At 47.9% G+C, this 24357-nt stretch overlaps 1 long non-coding RNA gene across 1 annotated transcript in view; it reads right to left on the bottom strand.

Annotated features, from left to right (window-relative positions):
• The window catches only part of LOC115509792, a 107557-nt gene that overhangs the window by 65934 nt on the left and 17266 nt on the right, over positions 1 to 24357 (bottom strand). Inside the window, exon 2 of the long non-coding RNA XR_003967499.1 lies at positions 2077 to 2170. This is a non-coding gene — a long non-coding RNA (uncharacterized LOC115509792). The remainder of the gene's footprint in view (positions 1 to 2076; positions 2171 to 24357) is intronic.

Genomic DNA, 24357 nt, shown 5'->3' with positions numbered 1-24357 from the left:
TGCCTTACACACAGCAGTTCAGTGAACAAAAGAGCAGAAGTGTAAGGTTTGGAACTGAGTTCTTGGGATTTGGAATACATGTTGAAATAAAATCTCATGCTATTAGATTACTTTTTCCTAAAAGTACGTGCAGTTGACGTAAAAGTTGCACATGCAATGACAGACCATTCCAACACGGATGCTGAGCTATCTCGAGTCCCGGAGCATGTGCAGTCCCAGGACAAGACGTCAGACTGGAGGAGAATTTTGAAAGCATTGTTCTCTCAAAAGCCTTCAAGTGTATATATCCTTTGACTACCTGTTGCCCTATGAATTTATGTTAAGGGGATAATTAACAACGTAAAAATTTTAGGTAAAAAATCAGTCATTAAAACTCCTATGAAGCAAAAAAAAAAAGCCAACTGATGAAATTATAATAGAGGATTAGTTAGATATATTTAGTGTAGCCATAAAATGGAATACTATATGCTATGGAAAATGATGTTATAAAAATATATTTATTGATATAGAAAGATATGTATATGCATAAAATAAAAAAGGAGTAAAGAACAAAATTACAGTATAATCCATCTTAATTTAAAATTGTATGTGCAAGGAAAACAGTTGCAAAAAATTTTGAGCCAACATATTAAAGGCAGTTATCACTGAATTCTGGTATTTTCAGCGTTTTAAGTTTTTTATGAGATAGATACATATATGTGTATGTGTGTGTGTGTATATGAACACTGATTTCCTACATGGGCATATAGCAGTTGTGTAAAGAAAACTAAAATTAAAAAACTCCTTTAGCTTTGTGGCAGTTCAATACTAGTGGGAATGACAACATTTAAAACATAAGTTCCTGACCATGTTGTCACCAAAAAGTGAGGGAGAAGAGAGATGATGCCTTGAAAAGGTGTAATTTTGAACAATTAAAAATTAATGGTGTGGTAGATAGAGAATGTCAGGTCCAAACGACTGGCTCCTTTCTGAGTCTTAATGGGGATTAGATTTGTCTTATTTACGAGAGTTTCAATTTCTCAGTCCCACCCCCTCATCACTGGAAGAGAAAGCAGAGTCCAGGAAAGTCGAGTGTGCGCTTCAAGGTCACAGGACGGGGACAGAACTCTCCCACGTGCTCTGGTCAAGGTTACGCTGCTCAGTAATAGAGTTGGGAATGAGCGAAATCATATCTCAGATATGTTTTACAAGAGTTACAAATGACTGTCCAGGACGTACCACCACGGAAAAAAAGACACCTCGGGGTCAAAACGCGGCTGCAACCCTGAGTGTCACCTGGGCCAGCTGTCCCCCTGCCTCATCCCCAGCACCGTCATGTCTGCAAGGGCGTGATGATGTGCCCTTTTTAAGGCTACCGCGAGGATTGGAAAGGGGACGAGTCAGGAGTAAGACAACGTGGCTGACAAAGCCTGCGATATGTGCTTCACATTATTATCAACAACGTGCCTCTCCATGTGGAAATCAGCAGTAAAGAGGACTTTCTCAAAAGAATAACCCATTCTTTTTCAAAGTCGTCACTGTTACCCTCCATGCTCTGAGAGTGTCACACGCTGCCTCTGAGAGACAAAGGGAGTGCCAACACGTCCAGGCCATTCGCGGGCCGGTCGGCACTGCCCTTTCCACCAGCCAGTCTGCACAACTTCCTGAGACCCCAATTAAAGAATCTGGGCACACGTCATGTGAAACTTATCAGGCACCATACACATATGATGAAGGAAGAATTTTTAAAAATTAAAAACATCACGTTGAAATATAAATACACCTTTTGGTTAACGCCCCCCGTTTAATTCGGCTTGTTTCGGAAATACTTAGATTACCTACAAGCTCCCATCAGTGTAAAGACACAAGAAAAAGTGATAGTTGATGTACCAGTTTAACGTGCATATTTAATCAACTAGACAATAAGGTAAAATCGAGGCATCTCAATATCAGAACCAGCAAGAAATGCTGGTAGAAAAGAACCCTTTCTCAACTGGCCTAGTTCGACATCACGCGCCAGCACATCCCCATTCCTTGCTTTCAGGTAACATTCCTTGCATGCCTAGCAAAAGTACACGGCCCGTCGTATTAACATACCACAGTCTACGACTCTTCCAACATCAGCATCGATGGCACAGACGTCCAGACGGCAGCTGCGTGCTCCTTGGCCTCAGCCTCTGCGTGAGCTTCTCTGCGCACAAGAGAGGACAGAAGAGGTGGTTAATGGAACTGAGATCACCCCCTTGAATTGATGGGACGGAGGGTGTCCCTACATGTCTGCCACTCCCCTTAATGCAAGGAAGGCCATGCACGCAGGCCTCACACTCACGGCAGTGCGGCTTGGGCACAATCCTGGGCCTACACAGCCCGACTGTACCCTTCAAAGGCGTAGTGCCTTTGAAATCGAAGTCTGCTCTTTAGTAACAATTAAAGGACAAGGTCAGGCGTGTGAAACTTGAGTCAGTCCTTAGGCCTCCGGCCTCTGTACAAAGACCACCAACAAAGGGAGAGGACTCAGAGATGAGCCCAGGTGCCCGGGACACCACTTGCCCATCAGGGAGTAATCACAGACATCCACAGAAGGTTCCGGACCGTGGGGTGTGCACGCCCGCTTGAAATATGGCAGCGGGTGGGATCGAATAAGAATCTCAGAATCAGGTTGCTTGCCTGAGGCCACATGAGGACTAATTCTACAATGGAAATAGGAGCTTTAAAAAAAAACAGAATAAAGAAAGATGGGAAGAGGAAGGAAGGAAGTCTGATATTTCCCATTTTCTGGGTGTGCTCAGAGAAGTGGGGGCCTTGAAGGGAAAGAAAGGAATAGAGTTCCTTTGGAACATTAATTCAACTTTTTCTAACCACCAAGCATATTCATTCCAATTTTAGCAGCTCTGTGGGAGGAGATAAGAAGCATGACATTGTACGCGCTCAACTTTGCTTCTGCTCTGCGCCTCTACCTGGGACGCCCTCCCTGCGGGTCCCTACAGCCCTCCCGGAGCCACACTTTCCACTGGGGAAGTGAGGAGACTCCAAGCCTGCCTGCTCACAACGGCACCGATGGAAGTGGCCACTACCGACCATTGGCCTATGAGAGGCCGGGCTCTGCATTAGAGGCTGGGGGCCCACAGTCCCATTTTGCTCTCAGGGCAGGATGTACCATTCCCACTTGACGTTGGTTCAAGGTACCGTGTGGCACTGGGACACACAGCTAGGACACAAGACCAGCTCTCTCTGACTTTAGCGTTCTTTCTACATCTCCGGGCTGCCCTCCACCATCCCAGCCCCACGAAAACGTCATCCTGGGTTTTTTTATTCTCTTGGAAGGAAGCATTTAGTCCTTTTGAACACAGCCTGGTTCACATGCAGAAACCTTCGCTTGTGTCTTCCAGGGCAGCACATTTTTATTAAATGTGGAGACCATTTTGGATCACCCCCCAGATCAAGTGTAGCATGTGACCAATTTTAAAAGGGGTCACGAAGGTATCAAGTTTCTGCCGATTTCTAATAAATGGGAAAAATAAAACAAAGAACCCATTAGAAGCTATTTAAGAGAATTTCAGGCCTTGGAATCTGACTTTATTACCGAAAATGGCATTAAATCTAGTTTCTACTTGGGTTAGAACATGCTTGCCTGTTGTGAGTCAGAAGTAAAAGTTCTGATGGCTCCAAGTGGCCCCATATGGTTCCCTGTACCAGCACAGGGGAGGCCACCTGTGAATGACACTGACCCAGCCGACTGGGGAGGGCGGAGCCAGTACATGCCTGGGCCTTGTTCTGTCTCCTTTAGCTGAGCGGTTCTGTGCAGGGAAGGGGCAAGGGCTGCATGCAATCCTGAGGGCGGGGAGGGAAGGGGGTGCGACAGGAGGACAGGCTTTGTGTCAGAAACATCTTTGCTGAGGTCTGTCTCCCAACCCACTCAGAAAGAGAAGTTCATGGCGAATGAATGGCATTAATGCTCACGTGATCAAGTAAGGTGTAGGTCTGTGTGTGTGTGCGTGTGTGTGCATGTGTGTGCATGTGTGTGTGCACACAACACACTCACTTCACCTAAAATCACCATTGCTTTAATTTGTTTTTAGTCAATTATCTTTCTTTTTAAAAACTCAGTAGGTCTATAGAAGTTTACATGACTTTACGTTTATCAAAACAGGGTATTGGATTTTGAAATGTTGGAAAACATTGCCTAGACTCCAACTTATTCAGTCCACGGTCTTTCGCATTTCTTCTTAAGGCCAGAATAGCCAGCATCCCGGCTCTAATGGTCTGTGCAGATACTCACAGCCACGTGAGTTAAAGAAGCATGAACAAGCATGGGTCAGCCCCAGCCTTTTTCTTAAGTCTATCTAAAAATATGAATAATCTAATTACTGTGGATGGAAAATGACAGCATTTCAAAAGCTTTGGGCGAGTTTCTCACTTGTAAAGTGGGAATAATGGATTAGAGAGTTTGTGACCTCTCTGATTAAGCTTTATTTACCAGTAAGTTAGGGAGCTGGGTCTTCAAATTATGTGAATATTCTGGTTAATTAGTAAGTAAGAATGATTCCATGTTATCTTTTACACACAAAATTGTACTTCTTTCCGCATCAGAAGAGAAGTAGCAAGCCTTCCACGGAAATTACAACAGCAACACAACTAAAACTTCAACAGGGCAGGCTAACTAACCCCACAAGTCGGGGTCAGCTTTGGAGCCTCACACACTGGAGACTGACGGAGCCATCAGAACACAGAGCATTTACTTGTCCCTTCCCGTAGCCTTCCTGAAAAAGACACCGGATTTATCGTTACCTGTTTCATCCATACTCTAGGATCTCTGCTATGGTTCCTTTTTGGGTAAAGGGAAGATATATTTACAAAGACCTGAAAACAGAGACTTGCCATGTGCTAATAATGACCATGCACTGGTTTACTTAATCCTCACAGCAAAGTAGGGGAATCACAAGACCGACTCTGCGGGTGACAAAAATGAGACACAGACAAGCTCAGTAACTGGCTTAAGATCACTTCATTCGTAAACAGTAGGACCGGATTTGAACCCTGACAATCTAATGCCTCAGCATGTGCCCCTGAACACCACACTAAGTCCTTAATAAAGTTCGAGTTCACTTTAAAAGCCATGAAATCATCATACACCTAACCATCACACACCTAGACCGAGCAGAATCTCAGGAAGAATTTAATAAGAGGTTTCTTACTATCTAGGTCACTTGCCCCTGTGCTGTCCGCCGGCCACGTGGGCCACTGAGCACTTCAGAATGCCTACTTCAAGGTGACACGTGCTATGAATGTAACATACACTCCACAGGACGCTATGAAGGGAAGAATATAAATATTCCATGAATAAATATGTATTGCCTATTGATACAATAGTATTATAGGGTACATAATATATTATTAAAACTAACTTCGTCTGTTTATTTTCGTTCACTTTAATCTCTGTTGGAAAAGGCAGTCTTACGCTTGTAATTTTGTGACTTGCGCTATGGTCCCATTGGACAGTGCTGGTCTGGAGTCTCACTTAAAGGGCTCGTTTGACCATGATTTACATTTTGAGTGTTTATCAGAATAGAGCCAAATATAAATGCTCGGAGTGGACACATTCTCACCGGAGAAGAGTACAAGACACTCAAGTCTGCCCCAGGAGTGTTAGCTTTGTCATCTCCTCAAAGTGTGTAGCTTCTGAAATTAAAGTTCGTAACACCCGGCTGATCAGATCAGGCAGATTGTGTGCCTCATGCTGGCAGATTGGGTGTGGCATTTTTGTTGAGCAGCTGAAAGTTGGCTGCTTTATGTTTATTGTAAACACGAATTATTATGCATTATATAAACTGCTATGTGTTCACATCTTCCTCAGTCTCCTAGGACTTCCCTCCGTGGCAGTGCTGTAGTGGCCCATACTCTGAATTCTAAAACCTTGCTATTTGCTTATCATCGGCTTTTCAGGCCAGGGAAGTTAGCTCTAGGGAGCTAACTTCCATTCATACCTTATGGAAAAGCTGGGCTGTGAGAAGTGACCACAGAGAGCTTCAGATACATGAACATATGGCCACGGCCTATAGCAATGATAATAAAAACAATCCCAACAACCAGCTGACCACCGTGTTAACTCAGGCAGCCGTCCTCTTGTAAGACTGGGATAAGAGCTCTCGTGACATCGCCTAATGGTCCGCAGGGGAAATTTGGCTCTCGTTGGCCTGCCAATGGAGTAAGAGCAGACTAAATGGAGTGGAGCAGAAAATCCTCTCTAAACGGGGTGAGCACATGACTGATATTTTAAAGAATTTGGCATCTGAGAAATAATGGGACTTTCTTAGTATTGTCTGAGAAGACGAAAAAATGAGATTTAGATGTAGATCCCAATTAATCGCCTACAGAGTCAGCAATCCCCAAACCCCAGTCTCACCTGCGTCACGGTGTAAACATAGCCGCATGAACCCACCACTGACAGGGTCCCCGGGGGTGGGTCCCGGGAGGTGCGGTGGGGGAGGAGAGAGTGTGCAGGGGGGAGGGGGGAGGGCGGGGAAAGGAAATTTGCTCCCTGGGGAAGACCTCCCCAAGTCAGGCGTGGGATCCCCGGGGGGAGGCAGGGTATTTATGTTCTGACACTGGCTTGTCAACTCACCATCACAACAACACTCGAGAGCGCGTGATGTCAGCCACACCCTCGAGAACGGCCGTACACGGGCAAAGCGGGGCCCTGCTCACCCGGGTCCCTTTCCTGGACTCATTTACCTTCTCAGCCAAACCAGAACCTTCAAACACTGCTCTTCAAACCACATCCTCTCTGAGCGCCCCCAGGTCACATCCGACCACTGATTGAACAAATATTCGTGTGTGCCCGGGAGGCAAGCTGGGGCAGATTTGAGCTGGGAGATCCGAAGCCCCAGCTTGTGCATCATCTACTTTCATTTTCTAGAAAGGGGGTTTTCATTAATGAAAGTTTAAAAGCCATTGGACTAGCCGATCTCTAAGGCCTCCTTCCGCTGGAAGGCGAGGGCGTTGTTAGGTGCTTTATGACACCTGGTGTGAAACCAGAATACTTGTACTGATTTGGCTTGTGATTAGGAACCTACATCTCCAGGAGATACAACATTGATGTGGGCATAAAGAAAGCAATGAAGAAAGGGAATCATTCAAGCTTAATTACTTACACTATGTACATACCAATTGGGAGGCTATTTAAGGAACCGCAGCCTGAAACGTCAAAATTCTATTAGGCGTCCACACGCCCCTCCACGCGACGGGCTGTATCTTCCCCGCGTTCATCGTCCGACAGAGAAGAAAACAGCAGAGTCCTCAGCCCAGGATGCATATTGGGATCACCTGGGGAGCTTTTACAACACACTGACATCCACCTGGAGAGACTGCGATTTAATTGGTCTGAGGTGGAGCCCAGGCATCAGTATTTTTTACAAAGCTCCCCAGGTGGTCCTAATGTGAAGTCAAGGTTGAGAGAAAGTGGCTCCGAAGAAAGGCTGGAAACCCGTCCAAAGCGTCCCGGGTTTGAAGCAGTGTCCTGCCTCTCGCCACTGCCGGGAACCTCGCCAGTCGGCTGCCTCCTCCGTTAGGGAGCACGGAGAAGGCGAGACAACATGCCTGCCCCACTCACCTTCTAGGGCTCTTACGAAAATCACTCTGGAAATACAAGGGACAGCTGGTAACAAAAACCACGGCTGTATAGTATTACTACATTTAAGGAAGCCTCAGAGAAGTAAAACTCGAAACCATGCACGAGGCACAGAAGCAGCATGAGAAGTGAGAACAGCCAAAAATGAGAGGAAAAGGGCCATCATATTCCCAGGTTTTCGCCACAAAGCTGTGCTATGGCTTATCTATCTCTTGACTACGAAACCAATGATTTGTGATTTGAGCTTAAATCCTTTTATGATATCAGATGAAAGTGTCCAGACATAGGGCGAGGAGATCTATGATTTTACGTGTTGGAGCTGAAACCAGAAGTCCCCTAAGCCTGTGATTTAGAAAATCTAGTCCAGGAGGCATTTACTGCCTGGAAAGAGCTGAAGCAGGCCACTCTGGGGCAGGAGAGGCAGGACACTGAGCCCAGAGGGAGACAGCGGGTCCTGGTCCTAAACAAGCCTACCTTACAGACAGGGAGGCAACAGGCGAAGGCAGGCGCTCGCTCTTGGAGAGGGAACAAAGCCGTCCATTCAGATGGAGACTCAGAGAGCCTCTGCAGGTCCACACGCTCTGTGAGGTTTCTGGAAAGCTCACTGTGATGTGGCAGGTGGCTGGGTGCTCTCTGTTCTGACCCAGGGGTCACCCTCACACTAGAGGACTCTGCAGGTTTGGGACCCAGGTTTGGGAAGGACTTTAATATTGTCATGGTGCTTTTAACCATTTTCAGGGGTGCCTGGGTGGCTCAGTCGGTTAAGCGTCTGACTTTGGCTCAGGTCATGATCTCACAGTTCATGAGTTGGAGCCCCGCGTGGGACTGTGTGCTCACAGCTCGGGGCCTGGAGCCTGCTTCCGATTCTGTGTCTTTCTCTCTGCCCCTCCCCCACTTGCGCATGCTCTCTCTTCAAAAATAAATAAACACTACAAAAAAAAAAGCACGATTCTCAAACTGTCAGAGGAAAATGCACGGAGGGGTGGCCTCTGTACCAGGGCCGACCCAGTGCCACAAGTGCACGGAAGTGGTGCCTGGGGCTCCTCCCTTGTTGCCCAGGCTGCAGCTGAGGGGTCTCTGCTCCCCCACTGATGTGGAGGTGGAGGAAACCAGTGGGTCCAGAGCGGGCAGCAGACCGGCGCCCCCAGGGCCTGTGAAGGCGCTGCCGTGTCAGACGCGGGGCTCGGGCGAAGGCGGGCACGGGCTGTGGGGGCCGCACGTCTGGTGGCCACAGTGAATGCCACACGGGCTTTCAGCACCCTGGATGCTGCCACGTCGTCTGGGTGCGTGGCTCTCCTCTGGTGGGGGCCCCTGAGACACACTGGGCTAAGCAGTCCCACTCCCAAATGGCTTACGTCAAAATGACTCTGAAATTCGAGAAAAAAGTTACAAACCGCACAAGAGTCTGAGGCCCGGCTATCTAAGGAATTTCTGGGGGAACTCCCCCGTTGAATTTTTTGGGCTGTCTCTAATTTCTTGTCATGTCTGCGCGCACACAGCCCTCACCACCATGAATCGCCGTCCGGGAGAGGGCACGGAAGGTCCCGAGGTGGCCAGGCTGGGGGTGGGCAGGCTGGGCCCCCCCCTCCACCGGGCCCTCGACGGCCCTGGCCAGACAGGTGGACGTGCACCACTGACAGGGACCCAGCTTCGGGTCAGCCCTGTGCTCAAGTCATGCGAAGAACACAGTTTGTATCTGTGATCAGAACGGGCCTTGAGGCGGGTCCGCGTTCGCTCATCACACACAGGAAAGTCTGCTGTCAGGGAGTCAGATGTACTGATAATATCTGACCGACTCTTCTCTGCAATGAATCCTTGTCCCTGCATCCTCAAGCATGTACACCAGACAATGAAGAACTCTGGGGGCAGGGCTCACAGAGCAAGGGTGAGGGACAAGGTGAGAAAGTCGGCCAAGCTCACGTCCCTCTCTCGCAGGTGCCCCTTCCGTTGGCAAACCTGACTCACAAGGAAAATGTCAGGTGGCTGAGATGCAGGACGGAGTGAGTGGAGGTTCAGGTTCAAGGCCAGCTGAGGCCTCGGGTGGCGAGGGAGTGGAGGGCCCCGGCCCTGCAGACGGAGCCCTCGTCACAGAGAGTGGACGCCAAGGCACGTCACCCTTTACCCAGGACAGGGGGTTCGCCTCCCCTGGTCCGAGGGCTGGGGGGGGGGATGGATGGGGACAAGGATGCCACCAAGGAGTTGGAGAGGAGTGCCCCCATGTGCTTGGTGCCGCCTGCCGGGTGCCCTGCAGGAGCAGGGGAGCTGAAACTTCGGAGCATCGTCCCCAGAGTCTAGGCGTCACAGAAACGGGGAGAGGTCGTTCCCTTCAGGGCACGGTGATAGCTGGACTGTGCTCATCAGGACAGGCAGAGCCGGAGGGGCGGTCCCGGGCCTCCAGGGGGTGGGCCAGCCTGGGGGCAGGACATGGACACCGGCCCTCCTCCTGGCTTACCTGGAGCCACACAGATGGTTTTACAAATGCGAAAAGGGAAAATGTGGGGCGGTGTCTGTGTTAGGACCTCGGGCTTCTGCACTCTGGGCTGCAAAACCTCAAGGTGCCCTTCTCCGGGCGGGCTGTCCGAGGGCGTGGGGGTACAGGAGGGCACGTGGGGGAGGAGGTGGTCAGCGCTGGGGGCTGCCATGTCCTGTGGGCACTAGATGGGCTTAAGGAAGTGGTGAAATATGTGCATCTACGAGTTGGACAAGCGTCTGCCTGCAATCATCTGTCTTCACTGCTCATTGTCAAACACTAAATTAGTATGAAACTTCAAGCCGTGAGGTGACAAGACGGAAAGACGAGCTTGGTCACAGATGATGGTGACAGCTGACAGGCAGTTTCCAGGCCACCTGCCCATGCTCAGAACGCACTGTGTCATCAGAGGGGAGCCCCCCGAAAACAAGCCCCTGAGACACTCCCAGATGCTGTCAGGACACAGGAAAGCCCGGTTGTCCTCACAGCACATTTGGGAGGGTCTCTTTCTAGGAAGAGGGTGGAAGGCGGTCAGTACCGCACGCGTGTGGGAGCACTGCGTCGCCTCAAACCAGCTGGGCCCCCACCCCCCACCCCCCGGGCTTTGTGCGGTGGTGCTGAGGCCCAGCAGCCGCAGCAAAGCCAAGAGGGGACACCAATGAGTGATGAAGCTTGTACCTCCATTTTCCATACATGGGGAGAGAGGAAAGGGGACAGCCAGGGTTTGGGGAGGAATTGTCTCCACCGTACCAATGCGACCAAATTGTTCCAAGTATGCTCCACTTGGTAACTTCTTTCTGCTAGGGGGGCCAAGGATTTCCGAACCCCATGTAAATATGAGTCATTACTAACCCTTTATTGCTCAAGGATAGCTGGAAGCTCATTTTATCATTTGCCTTGTAGACCAAATCCATTAGTAACCATTTTTGAAAATAGTAATGTGGGCACCATACCCTGCCGGGCATTATAAGATCAGTATCTCTCTAGATCTATACCTGTATCCGTTTCTAGACTCCATAGACAGTCCCAGCCTGCAGGTGTGTAACGTTCCAGGTACAGAAGCAACCAGTGGGCAACATCAGGTAAGTGTTCTTCAAAACGATACGCTTCTCTTGGGCCGTGACCTCCCCACCGTGGTGGGGATTCAGACCCCGGATCAGCAGATGAATACATGCCAGGGAGGTTTTAGAGGGAACTCCTGACACGTGCCCCTCTGTATGAAGTCTGCGATTCATCTTTCTCTATCAGATTCTCTCTGACACTGTAAGCACTGAGGTCTTGGAGTAGGTGTACGAACTCAGAAAAGAGGAAGCAGGGACTCGACAAGCGTCAGGAGCAGTGCCCTGAAGCCTGAGTATGGTCCGGGCAAAAAGATAAGAGGAGGACATTTCAGACAGGGGGGGGATTGGAGCCACGGTGCACTGGGGGCCAGTAGGGTGGCAATCAGCCCAGACACAAAGTGTGGCCTGGAAACCGTACTGTCTGTCGCACAACATCCACTTGGTGAGTTATGTACAGCAAGACTGAAAACGTCAGATAGTTTCTTCTTCCGTCCAGCCATGGGAAGAGGCTGACCCAGAATACAGGTGCTTCAGCTTAGGAGAGAGGGGCAATCAGCCAGACAGGGGTGTCGCCAGGGAGAGGGAGACAGAGGGAGCTTCTGCCCTTGGAGCTTCTCTCTAGACAGAGGGAGCTTCTGCCCTTAAAACCATTTCATTTCAAGACGGAGGAGGGGGACAACCCAGATACAGAGAATCAAGAAATTCAAGAACAGACTTATACTTAAAAACTGATCGTAGGGGAAAAGAGAGAGAGAGAGACAAACCAAGAAACAGACTCTTAACAATAGACAGCAATCTGATGGTCACCAGAGGGGAAGTGGGTGAAACAGGTGACCGGGATGAGGGACGAACTTGTGAGGAGCACGGGGTGATGCATGGAGTGTGGAATCACCATACTGCCCACCTGAAACTAATATCACATGTACGTTGGCTAACTGGAATTTAAATAAAAACTAAATGGAATTAAAAAAATAATAATAATAAAATAAAAACTTGCCATCGTTCTCTTGAAACAAAAGCAGTTTATGAGCAAAGAGGTGACAGTGCCTTTTGGAACCAATGGGAGAAAAACAGCTCTCAGGAAAACAGACCAGTGCTCTGAGAAAGATTGCTTGTCCTATTTGATAAACGGTTCCTATTCCCACTTAGATGATTTTTTTTTTTATCTTAAGAGAAAGGATGTGATTCATGAAAAATATTTCTGTTTTGAAGGGCTTTTCCCCTTTATTTAAGAAATTAAAAATTTAAAACGCTTTGTGATCAATGTTGGGATGCTCTTTTGGGTATGGGTGGTGTATAATTTCCTTCTTGATGTTGATATTTCAGCCATGATACGGACATTTTCTTTATTCTAGAAGTGCTGTCTCACTACTGTCATTAACTCCAGGAGACAAGGGAGGGGGAGCGGGAGCGAGGCAGAGGCCTGTAGGACCCATCAATGATAAGACAAGGAGATCAGTGGGGGCAACGTGGGGGACAGAAGCTCCATGCTGTTGCCATGCGCGCACCGTCTCCCCCGTGCCCAAGGGTGCAGCTGGGTACTTCTCCTGTATGGAAGGAAGCCCATGGCCCGCCTCAGCCTTAAGAAACCCACATTCGGTGGCACGAGAAACAAGCTTTATCTTTTCCTGGGCACATCGCTGAACAGTTTGAGCATCACCCCCGGGCAGTGCTTGTAACCCCACCCCGGGGCCCCAGGCTCCCCAGACCATGATGATCGGTCCTCACGCAAAGGACAACAGCTCGCCGTGCTCCAGCAGGGCTGGCAGCAGCCCCAGGGAGCCGTGGCCCTCTTGCCACGTTTGCTGCCACCAATCTGGAGGACATTGTAGAGCCAGCTGGGGCTACCTGCAGCGTGGATGCTTTTAGGGCGGGCCAGAAACAAGGCAAATTCAGGTTCCCTGCAATTTTGGCGAAGCGCGGTACGCACAACCTTTCTTCGGGCACGCCAATTCTGTGGGTTTTCTCCGCTTCTCTGCTTCCTGAAGGCATCTCGGCAAAGCCGCAAAAGCCTCAGTGTCCTAGAAATGCCTCTGAGTCATTTTTCCTGCTAGGCTCAAGTCAGAAGCATCTTGAAATTTGTATTTGAACAGTGCTAACAATAGGGCAACACAACCAGGGCACCTTGTTCAGGACAGAAGTTGAGGTGGGTGGGACACCTGGACAACAGGCGTAAGCCAGGACCGCCCGTGGCACAGGGTAGAATCTGCCTGCCTGGTATCGGTGAAAAAGGTCCTCACCAGGTGCATGCTCTTCTGCAGATGGGTCAGGACATTCCTATTAATTCTTCCCCAGAGACAAGTTTTAAAATTCATAACATTCAGACACTTCGCATCTCTCCACTTGCCCTCCCACCACGCCAGCAGCCGTATGCGTGGTTCAGGATATGCTCAAAGGCACTAACTCCAGGGAGGGCTTCGGGAATTTCTCAGGGAAAAACAAGTGCATCCTTTTATACAGAATGAAATACTGTCCTCCTCCTCCTCCCTATTACCATCTGAGCACTTTCCCGGCGAGGGAGGAAGGCCAGAAAAATAAAGTAAATGCACTTAGGAGCCATTTAAGGTAAGCAAACCAAGCCCTACATTTTAGCAAGGCACATCTACTCTGAGAAGCCACCACCAAGACCGGTGTCATCAGGACTTTTCCCTAGTTTTCCTCTGGGAGTCTTGGTGTCAGGGTCTGACATCTAAGTCTTTAACCCATTTTGAGTTCACTCTGTGTATGCTGCAAAATTAAGGGTGCGGTTTCATTCTTTTGCTTGTGGGTGTCCAGTTTTCCCACCACTATTTCTGGGAGGGACTCTCTTGTGCCCATCAGGTATGCCTATCACCCTTGTTTCCTGTGCTCTCTATTCTGTCCCCCTGGTCCACGCACCTGTCTATGTGCCAGCGCTCTGCTGTGTTAATCCCTGTGCCTTTGAAATGATACTTTGAAATGAGCAAGTGTGATGCCTCACACGTTGCTCTCGCTCAGGATTGCTTTGTCTACCTGGGGCTTTTTGGTTCCATGGGAATCCTGGGATTGTTTTTCCTATTTCTGTAAAAAACGCCATTAGGATTTTGATAGAGATTGTATTGAATCTTTCGATCACTTTGTGTAGTATTGACATTTTAACAATATAAAGCAACAGAAGCAAAAATAGGACAGAGGAGTTACATCAAACGTAAGAATTCTGCACAGCAAGTAAGACAATCGGTGAAAAGACAAAATATAGGATGGGAGAGAATGTGTGCGAATCACACATCTGATAGGGGCTACTGTCGAAAATATACAAAGAAGTCCTACAACTCAGTCATAAGCAAAACAAAACAAAATAACTCAGTTAGAAACGGGCAAAGGACTTGAAGAGTCACTTCTCCAAAGACCTCCAGATGGCCAACGGACACGAGAAGATGCTCACCATCGTTCATCATCAGGGAAAGGCAAATCAAAACCACAACGAGATACCACCTCACACCTGTCCGAACAGCTAAAATCAACAACACAAGAAACAACAGGTGTTGGCGAGGACGTGGAGGAAGGAGACCCTCATGCGCTGTTGGTGGGAATGCAAACTGGTGCGGCCACTGTGGAAAGCAGTATGGAGGTTCCTTAAGAAATTAAAAAATAGAATTACTATATGATCCAGCAAACCTACCTCTAGGCATTTATCCAAAAGAATCCAAATCAGAATCTCAAAGAGATACTCACACACCCACGTTCATAGCAACATTATTCACAATAGCCAAGGTACAGAAACAATATAAATGTCTTGGGTGGGTGAATGGATAATGAGATATATATATATATATATATATATATATATATGCAATAGAATAGTATTAGCCTTATGAAGAATATCATCCTGCCATTTGAGACGACATGCACGGACCTGGGGGACACTATGCCCAGCGAAATAAGCCAGACGTGGAAAGACAAATACTGCATGATTCCACTCGTAGGAGACGTCTAAAATAGTCCAACTCTTAGCAACAGAGTAGAGTGGCGGTTGCCAAGGGTGGGGAGGGACAAACGCGAGTTGCCTCTCCATGGGCACCAAGCCTCCGTTAGGCAGGATGAGGAAGTTCTCCAGCCCTGTGGACGGTATTGTTTCCTCAGTCAAACACACTAGGCTATGCGCTTAAAAATTTGCCAAGAGGATAATGTCATGTTAAGTGTTCTCACCATACACAAAAATCAAACAAACAGGGGCGCCTGGGTGGTTCATTCAGTTGAGTATCTGACGCTTGATCTCGGCTCAGGTCATGATCTCACGGCTCATGGGATGAAGTCCCGCATCAGGCTCTGCGCTGACAGCATGGAGCCTGCTTGGGATTCTCTCTCTCTCCCCTCTCTGCCCTCCCCTGTTAATGCTCTGTCTCTCTCTCTCTCTCTCTTTCTCTTTCTCTCTCTCAGAATAAATAAATAAACTTTAAACAAACAGAAAAACCTATGCTACCCCCCTCTCCCTGCCAGTGAAAAAGACAGTACACATGTCCATGTACTTCCTTCCTTCCCACTTTCCCTTAGCTTCGGGTCAACGTCCACACCACCTGACAAACATTCTGAGTGAGGATCTGAGAAGAAAGCGAGGGTAGTTCTGATCAACTCTGGACGGAGACGAAGGGCCGCGAATATCCGTAAAATATCCCGAGCACGTTTGGTCTCCCAAGTGTCCTAGAGATTAGTAAATCTGGGCTGTGGCAACCAGATTGGTCTTTGATCAAGACCAGCTTTTAATTCTGGGCTAAACTATAAATGGACACACTCAACATCCAAGCCAACTGACATACACACATTTTTGGTAACGATCATGTGCCTCGTGATGGCCGAGTGCAGTGGGACAGGCTAGCACAATTCAGGAGATAAGATCTCTTCTTGAAGAGACAAGAGGGAAGTCCAAACAGCAAAATCTATGTGGTAAACAATTAGATGTGACATCATTCAACAAAGCTTAACTATAAACATTTCTTATGGGACAGGACTTGCAGGGAAATCTTCAGGAAGGAGCTATGTTTCAATTTAAAGAATGCCTTTGCAGTAATAATTTGCTAGTCGCAACTAGGACACTGACCTTAACGGTATAAAGTTCTGTAAACACTCATTCAATAAAGGCTTTTCTTAAAGAATAAAAGAGCCAAAATTATTAATGTGATAAATACTCCTCTGTGTTTTGAAAATAAATCCCTGTTATGGATGTTGAAACTCTTAGTTGTTGGAGGGGGCAAGATAAGGTGATGTGCACGTGGGGACTCTGGTCACCACAAGCGTCGCTCTAAAAGTGCGGCCAGCGGTGCACAGGAAGCAAGTCCTACCTGGCATGCGGGGCACCTGCCCCGGGAGGCCCCTTGAGCTGTGCCCGGGCAGTGCTCTGGCTGCAGGAACTCTGCTTATGACGGTTTGTTCAGGAAGCAGAAAGCACTGGTTCCTCTTCAGGGACGGGACCCAGAGCATCTTGCTGAGGCCACAAGCCACGGGCTTGTGGAAATCCTGGCCTCACCTCTCAGTGCGTCTCTTGCCACGTGTCACCCAGAGGGACACCCTGCCGGGGCGAGAGGAGACCTCACTCCACCCGTTTGGGGCGCCAGCCAGGAGCCAGTATGAGCTGGTCGTGGGAAAGGAGGCTGTGTGTGTGATCTGAAAGCGAGTGCCCACGGATCAGCTCAAGATTCCAGGGGACAGAGCATGGGGAGGGAAGGGGTGCTCTGGGGTCGGCCTTGAAGAGGGAGGTTTGTCCCCTCGCTGAGACACTGCTATGGGGGACCGCTGTGCTGTCCCCCGCGCCCGCAGGGCTCGCCAAGCAGAGAAGCTACAGCTAGATTCCCTTCTTTGAGATGAAAGCATAATTATCAATGAAACTGGGAACTTCAAACATCCAAATAGTTAATCATGTGTCTTTCTGTAGCTCTGCTTAGTGTTCACTCATCTACCCCTTCAGAGCTGCCAGTGAGAGTCCTGCAGACCCAGACTAAGAGAGAGCCACTCAGGACGCCTTTAAACCCACCCCATCTCAGCCTTGGCCCACGCTGTCGCTGCCTGCCCCTTGTCGGATTCCTAAATCATATTTTGGCTCGAGATGATTTTCTACCAGCTTGCTGATGTATTATATCCTTTTAATTAACTTTAAAGCAAAGGAAAAAAAAATCAATACCGTTTGGTATGTCAATGACTTTGGAGTGATTCCCAAGCTGTTTAACCTGGCCTGAAGTCAGTTTGTTATTTTGAAACACTAGAATGGCCAGTATGGCCTCGCGTCAGAGAACAGTGTGAAATAAACTCAGAAGTTCGCACCGTCTTAGGAAAACGTTCCTTGTGTCTAGCAACTACTTGCCAGTTACTGGGAGTCGAGTCGGCGTGGTATGCCTCAAACAGTCACATAAATACAAAATACACAGTGTTATTTGTTCACTGTGTGACCACAGGTATTTAACATCTGGTTGCCTCTGGGATTCCTATTATTTGTTAGAGAATGTTTGACACGACCCTGTAGTCTAAAGACCCCAAGTTCTGTTTCCTGAGGAGTCACCAAAGCAGGGTTGTGTTATTTCTTTTAAAAAATATATTCTTTTTCTTTTTTTAATGTTTATTTATTTTGAAGAGAGAGAGACAGAGCATCAGTCGTGGAGGGGCAGAGAGAGAGGGAGACACAGAATCCGAACAAAGCAGGCTCCAGGCTCCAAGCTGTCAGCACAGAGCCTGTCTTGGGGCTCGAACCCACAAACTGCGAGATAATGACCTGAGCCAAAGTCGTAAGCTTACCCAACTGAGCCACCCAGTGCCCAAGGGCTGTGTTATTTCTAACGGCCGGTGCCCAGGCCTGTGTCGACATCGGTCGGTAGAATGGGCTGTGCACAGACCAGCCTGTCAGGGGCCGATGCAACAGGCTGGGGGGCCACCAGCGAGGGGCATGCCGTTTCCCAGTGCTTCAGAGTCGAATTCTCCCCGTGGGGACAATGCACCAGGAGTGAGGCACATCTTTCCAAATAACCACACAGCGGGTTTTTTTTTTTTTTTTTGGTTTTCTGAGTAAGGGTCTAACTTAAAAGAACTCTGTCATCCGTGCGTTCTGCGGTGTCTAACTTCTGGCGGAGGGAGCAGTGGGCTGGGCCTTCTCACCGCGTGCAGGTGCTCTGCGAAGACACAGGAAGTGACTTCCTACCCACTGGATCTTGCACACAGAGTAGCCCAGAGCGGACACCCACCCCGGGCCCCAGTGGGAGTCGGGGCGAGGACCCACCAGTCTCCCTCCTGTCTCCCTGTCATGTGGACTCTCGCTCGCTGTCCTGGGGCAGCCCCTGGGTACAGCGGCAGACCCTCCAGGAACCCAGTCCTTTCTTCTAACCTGCGTCAAAGCGACACAGACCCTGTGCTGACACTGGTCACCAGTGGAGCACACCTTGTCCCTGGCTCGCCCTTCCCACCTCTCTCCTGCCTCTGTGCCCACTGCACCCCCCTGCCTCTTCCCTCCTGCTCCCTCTCTGCCCACTGATGCCTCTGTCTTCCCTCCTCCCCCGCCTTACCTTCTGTCCCCAGAAGGACATTTTACGTGAAACAGACTTGGAGACAATGCCTTTGGAACTGTAGGATGTCCTATCTCACACCCGTGGGTGGACACACTTGTTATTTCATTGTTTCATGTGGCAAGTATTCAACCTGCATTTTTGAGCCCTGCTCTGTGCTAGGCACTGCCCTCAGAACTTGGTTACAGCAGAGAATAATACAACCAAAAGGAAAGAGTTGGTGAAGACAGCTGTTCTAATTTTTTCTTTAATTAAAAAGTTTGATATGGACAAATGATGTAGATTCCCCACTGTGCCCAAATATTTAGTTCATGTGATTGCGACCAAACAAAAGATTTTAGACATATAATTATGCACCAGGCACTGAACCACATTCTGTTGATATGAAAATAAAGAAGAAAAATGGTTTGATATATTATAATGGGGTCAGACTCACAAACAGGCCTCTATCCACTCCAAAGTTTATACCCATACAGTTAATACTGGTTCCATCAATTACCTTTAACGTATGTAAACATAAGCACGTTTCATAACTGCTACAGAAAGTGCACACTCAAAAGTAGGGAACATTTTTAAAAAATTAAAAAGAAATAGGGAGAAGGAAACTGATAGACCACTATGTTCACAAGTACGGAGTGTGGCAAGGTTGTGACTTCTGCGAAGAGGTGTGCAGCCAGACTCGAGGTCGGAAATGTAGCAGACTGCCCCAACGGCTGACTAATGAACGTGCTGGGCAGTAGGGGTTGGCTGGACTTCCTGAACGTTTGTACAAGTTGATAAAGGAACAGAAATGGTCTTAGATTTTCCCTTCGGGTGAGTTTGCTCATCTGCACGGGTGAGCTTGGAAATGAGGGCACCTTTCCTCTGAAATGGTGAGGAGGGGGACGGCTGTGTTCCTATTCCTGCCAGACGTGCAGACAAACTTGACTGAGCCCTCAGAAAGCAGGGGCTGCGCCCGCCACGAACCTGCTGCTGATTCTGCTCACGCGAGTCCCTCCCTTCCCTAGAAAGGCAGATAGCTCTCTGTGCTCAAATGGTGGGATTGAACAGAAACTAGAAACCTGATCAAGCACTTGTAACTCTTACAGAATTTAAATGGGCTCTTTTCTCCCATCTAAAACTTTGCTAAAACCAAAATGCTCAATTAGATTACAGATATGCTAATATACAGTAATTATTTGCTGTATGAATAAAGTCCTTGAGAGACGGGCCAGTTGACAGTTTGGGAAGAGGAAGATTTTGTTTCAGCACGAAAGCAGCCCTGACTTTGGGGCTGTTCATGAATCTGGTCACTCACCAGCAGCACGGGGCCCCTCTTGAATAAGTATGAACCTTTATTTTTACTATTCAGTGAATTATTCAATTTACATTTACTCAGCATCTAAATGTACCTTTATTTTTTATTATTCAGTGAACTATTCAATTTACATTTACCCAGCATCTACTGTTTGCCAGAGAGTGAGAAATTAGGACCCACACTTAATTCTAGGTTAAAATGGTTTGAAAAAAATAAAAGGAAGAGAAAAAAAGAACAGTCATCCATCACGATAGTAACAGTTTGTGAAATCGCTTTCACGGTCCTTATCTTACTCCTTCCCTCTGATCCCTTATGAACACAATGCCTTCCTCCAGTCTTGTTTTAGAGGTGGAGATTTCGTTCCAGATGTTAGGTGATCTGTCAGAAACGTGCACAGCTGACACTAGAATGGCCACGGTCTGAGCATGTGGTTTGCACTTCTGGGGAAAGGTGGCAATTCTGCGTTCTTCCACTAGGGGCACCCTTTCTGCACACGCACTTCAGGGAGAGCAAAGGCCACCAGGCTCAGTACCCACCCGGAGCTCGGTCAACTGCTACCGACTGGCCTGTGTTTACAAAAAGCGTGCTCAAGAACAATGTAGTCAGAACTTAAAAGCCAGAGGTTACTGTTCCTTAAGGGCTTTCACCACCCTTCAGTTAGAGTGGGTTCGGATGAAGCGCCCCGCCCCACCCCTGCGCTGTAGGCACGCTTGGCCTGTGGGTTTATTTCAGCAGAAGGAATGTGCTTGGGCAGTGTGTAGACTATGCTGGGGGAGTTCTCACCAGCCACGTATGAGAGGCACACATGTGCTGCAAGAGTCCATGTTGAGAGCAATGTATTTACCTCCAGGAGCCAAGAGAGGACTTTAAAAAACAAACACAACACCCCAAGACCAGCTTATCTGAAACTGACCACAGTGCAGGCTGTGTATGTAATAAAATTTCATTGCCAATGAAAATAACATTCGTCACTTGACTTCTCAGGAGAGCAAGGTATGAAACAAGATATCCCCTCAAGAATCCTCCTTGCATCCTGTTGCCCACAAGGAAAACACGTCCCAGTGAACCACCTCGGAGCGTCCCAGCTCATATACAGTTGCCTGGCTATAGATAGTCATCAAAAATCCGGGTTTCCTTTCTTTTATATTTCTCATTTGCGGTGTCTCTTGATGACTCTTTTGTCCAAGAACAATAATTTGACTTGAGATTATGCAGAAGCAGGAAACAAAGACACCTAAAGCTAAACTAAGATGTCTTAGCCACACTGGATTTAACAAAATATTAACACTGTGTATTATTTATATACCAAATCAGACTAAGAGTTGAGCAAGTTGTCTACTGAGCACCTCTTCTGTGTAAGACACTGGAAAATCCATATGGTGGGAATTAATCCACTTTTAAGGCATAAAACACATTCTCAAAGAAATACAATCTAGTTTTGGGAAGGAAATGAATACATTCATTAACAAGTAGCCTGTAGGGGCTCCTGGTGGCCTAGTTGGTTGAGTGTCCGACTTTGGCTCAGGTCATGATCCCACGGTTTGTGAGTTCAAGCCTTGCATCAGGTTCTGTGCTGATGGCTCAGAGCCTGGAGCCTGCTTCCGATTCTGTCTCTCTCTCTCTCTCTCTCTCTCTGCCCCTCCCCCATCCATACTCTGTCTCTCTTTCTCAAAAAATAAATAAACATTAAAAAATTAAAAAAAAAAAAGGAAGTACCCTGCAAAGTTGGGTGACTGGAACACTGGTTTGGGGGTGGGACAGATGCAGCAGCCACGCAGGTGGGAGGGGGTGGGTCCCTAGCAGAGAGTGTAGGTTGCTGGGGAATGACCCCCCTGAGCTGGGAGGAGGAAGGTGACCTTCCAAAGTCCACACCCGTTGTCTTTTCTGGGCTCTGTGCTAAAGACCTTCCTCACCCTCTTCACTTGTATTTAATAATAACCACTAGATTACTTTTCTTTTTTCTGTTTAATCTTTTAATCCTTTTGGCTCACTCCTGGTGAAGGAGTTTCAGGGAGCAAGTTACTCCTTTGTACCTGTATCACCAGGAACCTAAGCAGCTCAGCAGAGTTTATTCTGTGACTCGTGGGGTATACCTTGCTTTGGAGATGAAGTGAAATTGATTATGAAAGGTGCAAATCTACATCACAAAGCCTTGCACGATCTACAAAAGTGTCACCATGTAGGCAGAACCCAGACAGTAAATAGAAAGCATATTGCAAATTCCAGTGAAAAATTACGGGCAGAGTATGTAGAGAACATGTCACAATGCACACTTGACCTTATGGGACCACACGGGTTCTCTCCATCCCAATGTTGACATGCTAAAATGGATCTCTTAAACCAAATTTGGTTTAAAATACACAGGTATAAAGCACAATAACTAAATATCTATTTTCCCAAATAAGTTTAATCCAGCATAACCAATTTATTTATTTATTTATTTATTTATTTATTTATTTATTTTAATGTTTTATTTATTTTTGAGAGATTAAGAGAGAGAGAGACAGAGCATGAACAGGGGAGGGGCAGAGAGAGAGGGAGACACAGAATTCAAAGCCGGTTCCAGGCTCTGAGCTGTCAGCACAGAGCCCGACGTGGGGCTTGAACCCACCAACTGTGAGATCATGACCTGAGCTAAAGTTGGATGCTCAACCAACGGAGCCACCCAGGTACCTCAGCATAGCTATAGTATTTAAATTGCTAGAATAATTTTTAGTTTTTGAAATTATCATAAAACGTGGAGGATTCTGCATTGTCCAGGAGATTGCCCTGTCTGGGAGACAGGTCACTGATGCTGGCAGGGTTACTGACGATGTCAAATGGCTGCCTATTTCTTGACCATGCTTCCTCGGGGTCCAGTGCTCATCTACCCACTTAACTTCAGCGCCCCCTTCTTGGCAAATCAGAGGGGGACCTGTGTAAACCTGGACAAAAGGAGGCCAGAAGTGTTCGTGTCCTGTGAGTCCTCGTGAGGACGTGCCTCCTGGGATTCTATGCCCTACACTCCTCCCTGCCCCACCCTTGCTCCTGCCACAGTGGGAGGAAAAACTGAGGAAAGGGGAAATTTTTCCCTTTCCAAGAGTTCAATTCAACTTCCCCCTTCAGTGCTAACATCGATTGCTGTGAATAAGCACTAGGAATTTGAGTTTTCAAGGGTCCTTCTCAGTTGCTTGAACTCAAGGAGCAGATACACAACTATTTGTTTTTAAAGTGGCATCAATGGTCGGAATGAGATGGAACACACTTATCACATAAGTAGATGAAGGAAAATAACGTGTGTGCAAGGCTGGGTTTTCAAATAGGAGTCTGGACATCTGACTAATGAAATTTCTGTACAGAGAGTTTAGAGGCAGCGTCATTCTTCCAGGTGGCCCCCCAGGGACTCAGGGAAATGGGGCACATGCATTCACTCAAGTGTTCAGGCAACAATACACCTCTTTCCAAATATCAAGGTACGTGGCCTAACAGGGCCAAAAGGGAAGTGATCGCCACTTGGGATAAATAAGTTGGTGTTGAGTCAGGGTGGCCTGGAAAGTCCAGGACCAGCAAGGTGCTCATGAAAGGTGGTGTTCTGCATGCCACGCCCAGCCACAGCCTGCCCCCAGAGCAACAATGCCCAGTGCCCTCAGGGGGACACACCATGAAGAGTGCATTTCATCACCTCACATGGGGAGGTTACAGTGTTCCATAAATAACTATAAATGCAAGGTATTTATACCTTGTACAAAATACACCTTGTAACGGTTCAGGGCAAGACGGCTTGGTTTCCTCTGGGACAGAGTAGGAAAGGCTTTGTGGGAAAGTGGCATTTGCACCAGCCTTCCAAGGGTGGACAGGATGTGTTTTCACAGGTGCCAGGAAAGAACACTGTGGCTGGAAGGGACAGTGTGAACAGTCAGAGCACGGTGGGTGGACAGCCAAGCTCCTCCCTGCACTCCGGGTCTGGCTTGGATGGTGCAGTGATGGATGGCGATGGAAGGGACACGTAAGAACGGGTGGGGAACCACCTCCACTGGTAGGATACGGTGTTTGGGTTGGATTCTGCAGGAAGTAAGACCCTGGTGCTGTTTGAGCAGGAATATGCCAAAGCTGTACTTTGGAACAACAATGCGAAAGCAGAATACAGAATGTACGTGCAAGTGTGTGCGTGCGAAGGGGGTGGCGTTCGAGGCTACTCCAACAGTCCGGGAGAAAGATAATGACAGTCTACTCCAAAGGAGTGGGAGAAGGGATGGAAGGACGGAACAGTTGGGAGAGCTATTTTAGAGACAGAATTGGCAGGAAGTAGCCACTGATTGGCTGCCAGATTAATTATCCCAAAGAATAGCTCTGGCCTTGTCACTCAACCACACAAAAACCCTCAGTAATTTCCCATTATCTGGAGAACAAAGTCCTAATCTCGTCTCATGTAGACTCTTGTA

This window comes from Lynx canadensis, chromosome A3, assembly GCF_007474595.2.
Source record: "Lynx canadensis isolate LIC74 chromosome A3, mLynCan4.pri.v2, whole genome shotgun sequence".
NCBI classification, from domain to species: Eukaryota; Metazoa; Chordata; class Mammalia; order Carnivora; family Felidae; genus Lynx; species Lynx canadensis.
The sequence above is the reverse complement of the archived record's forward strand: the minus strand, read 5'-3'. Positions and strand labels throughout refer to the sequence as shown.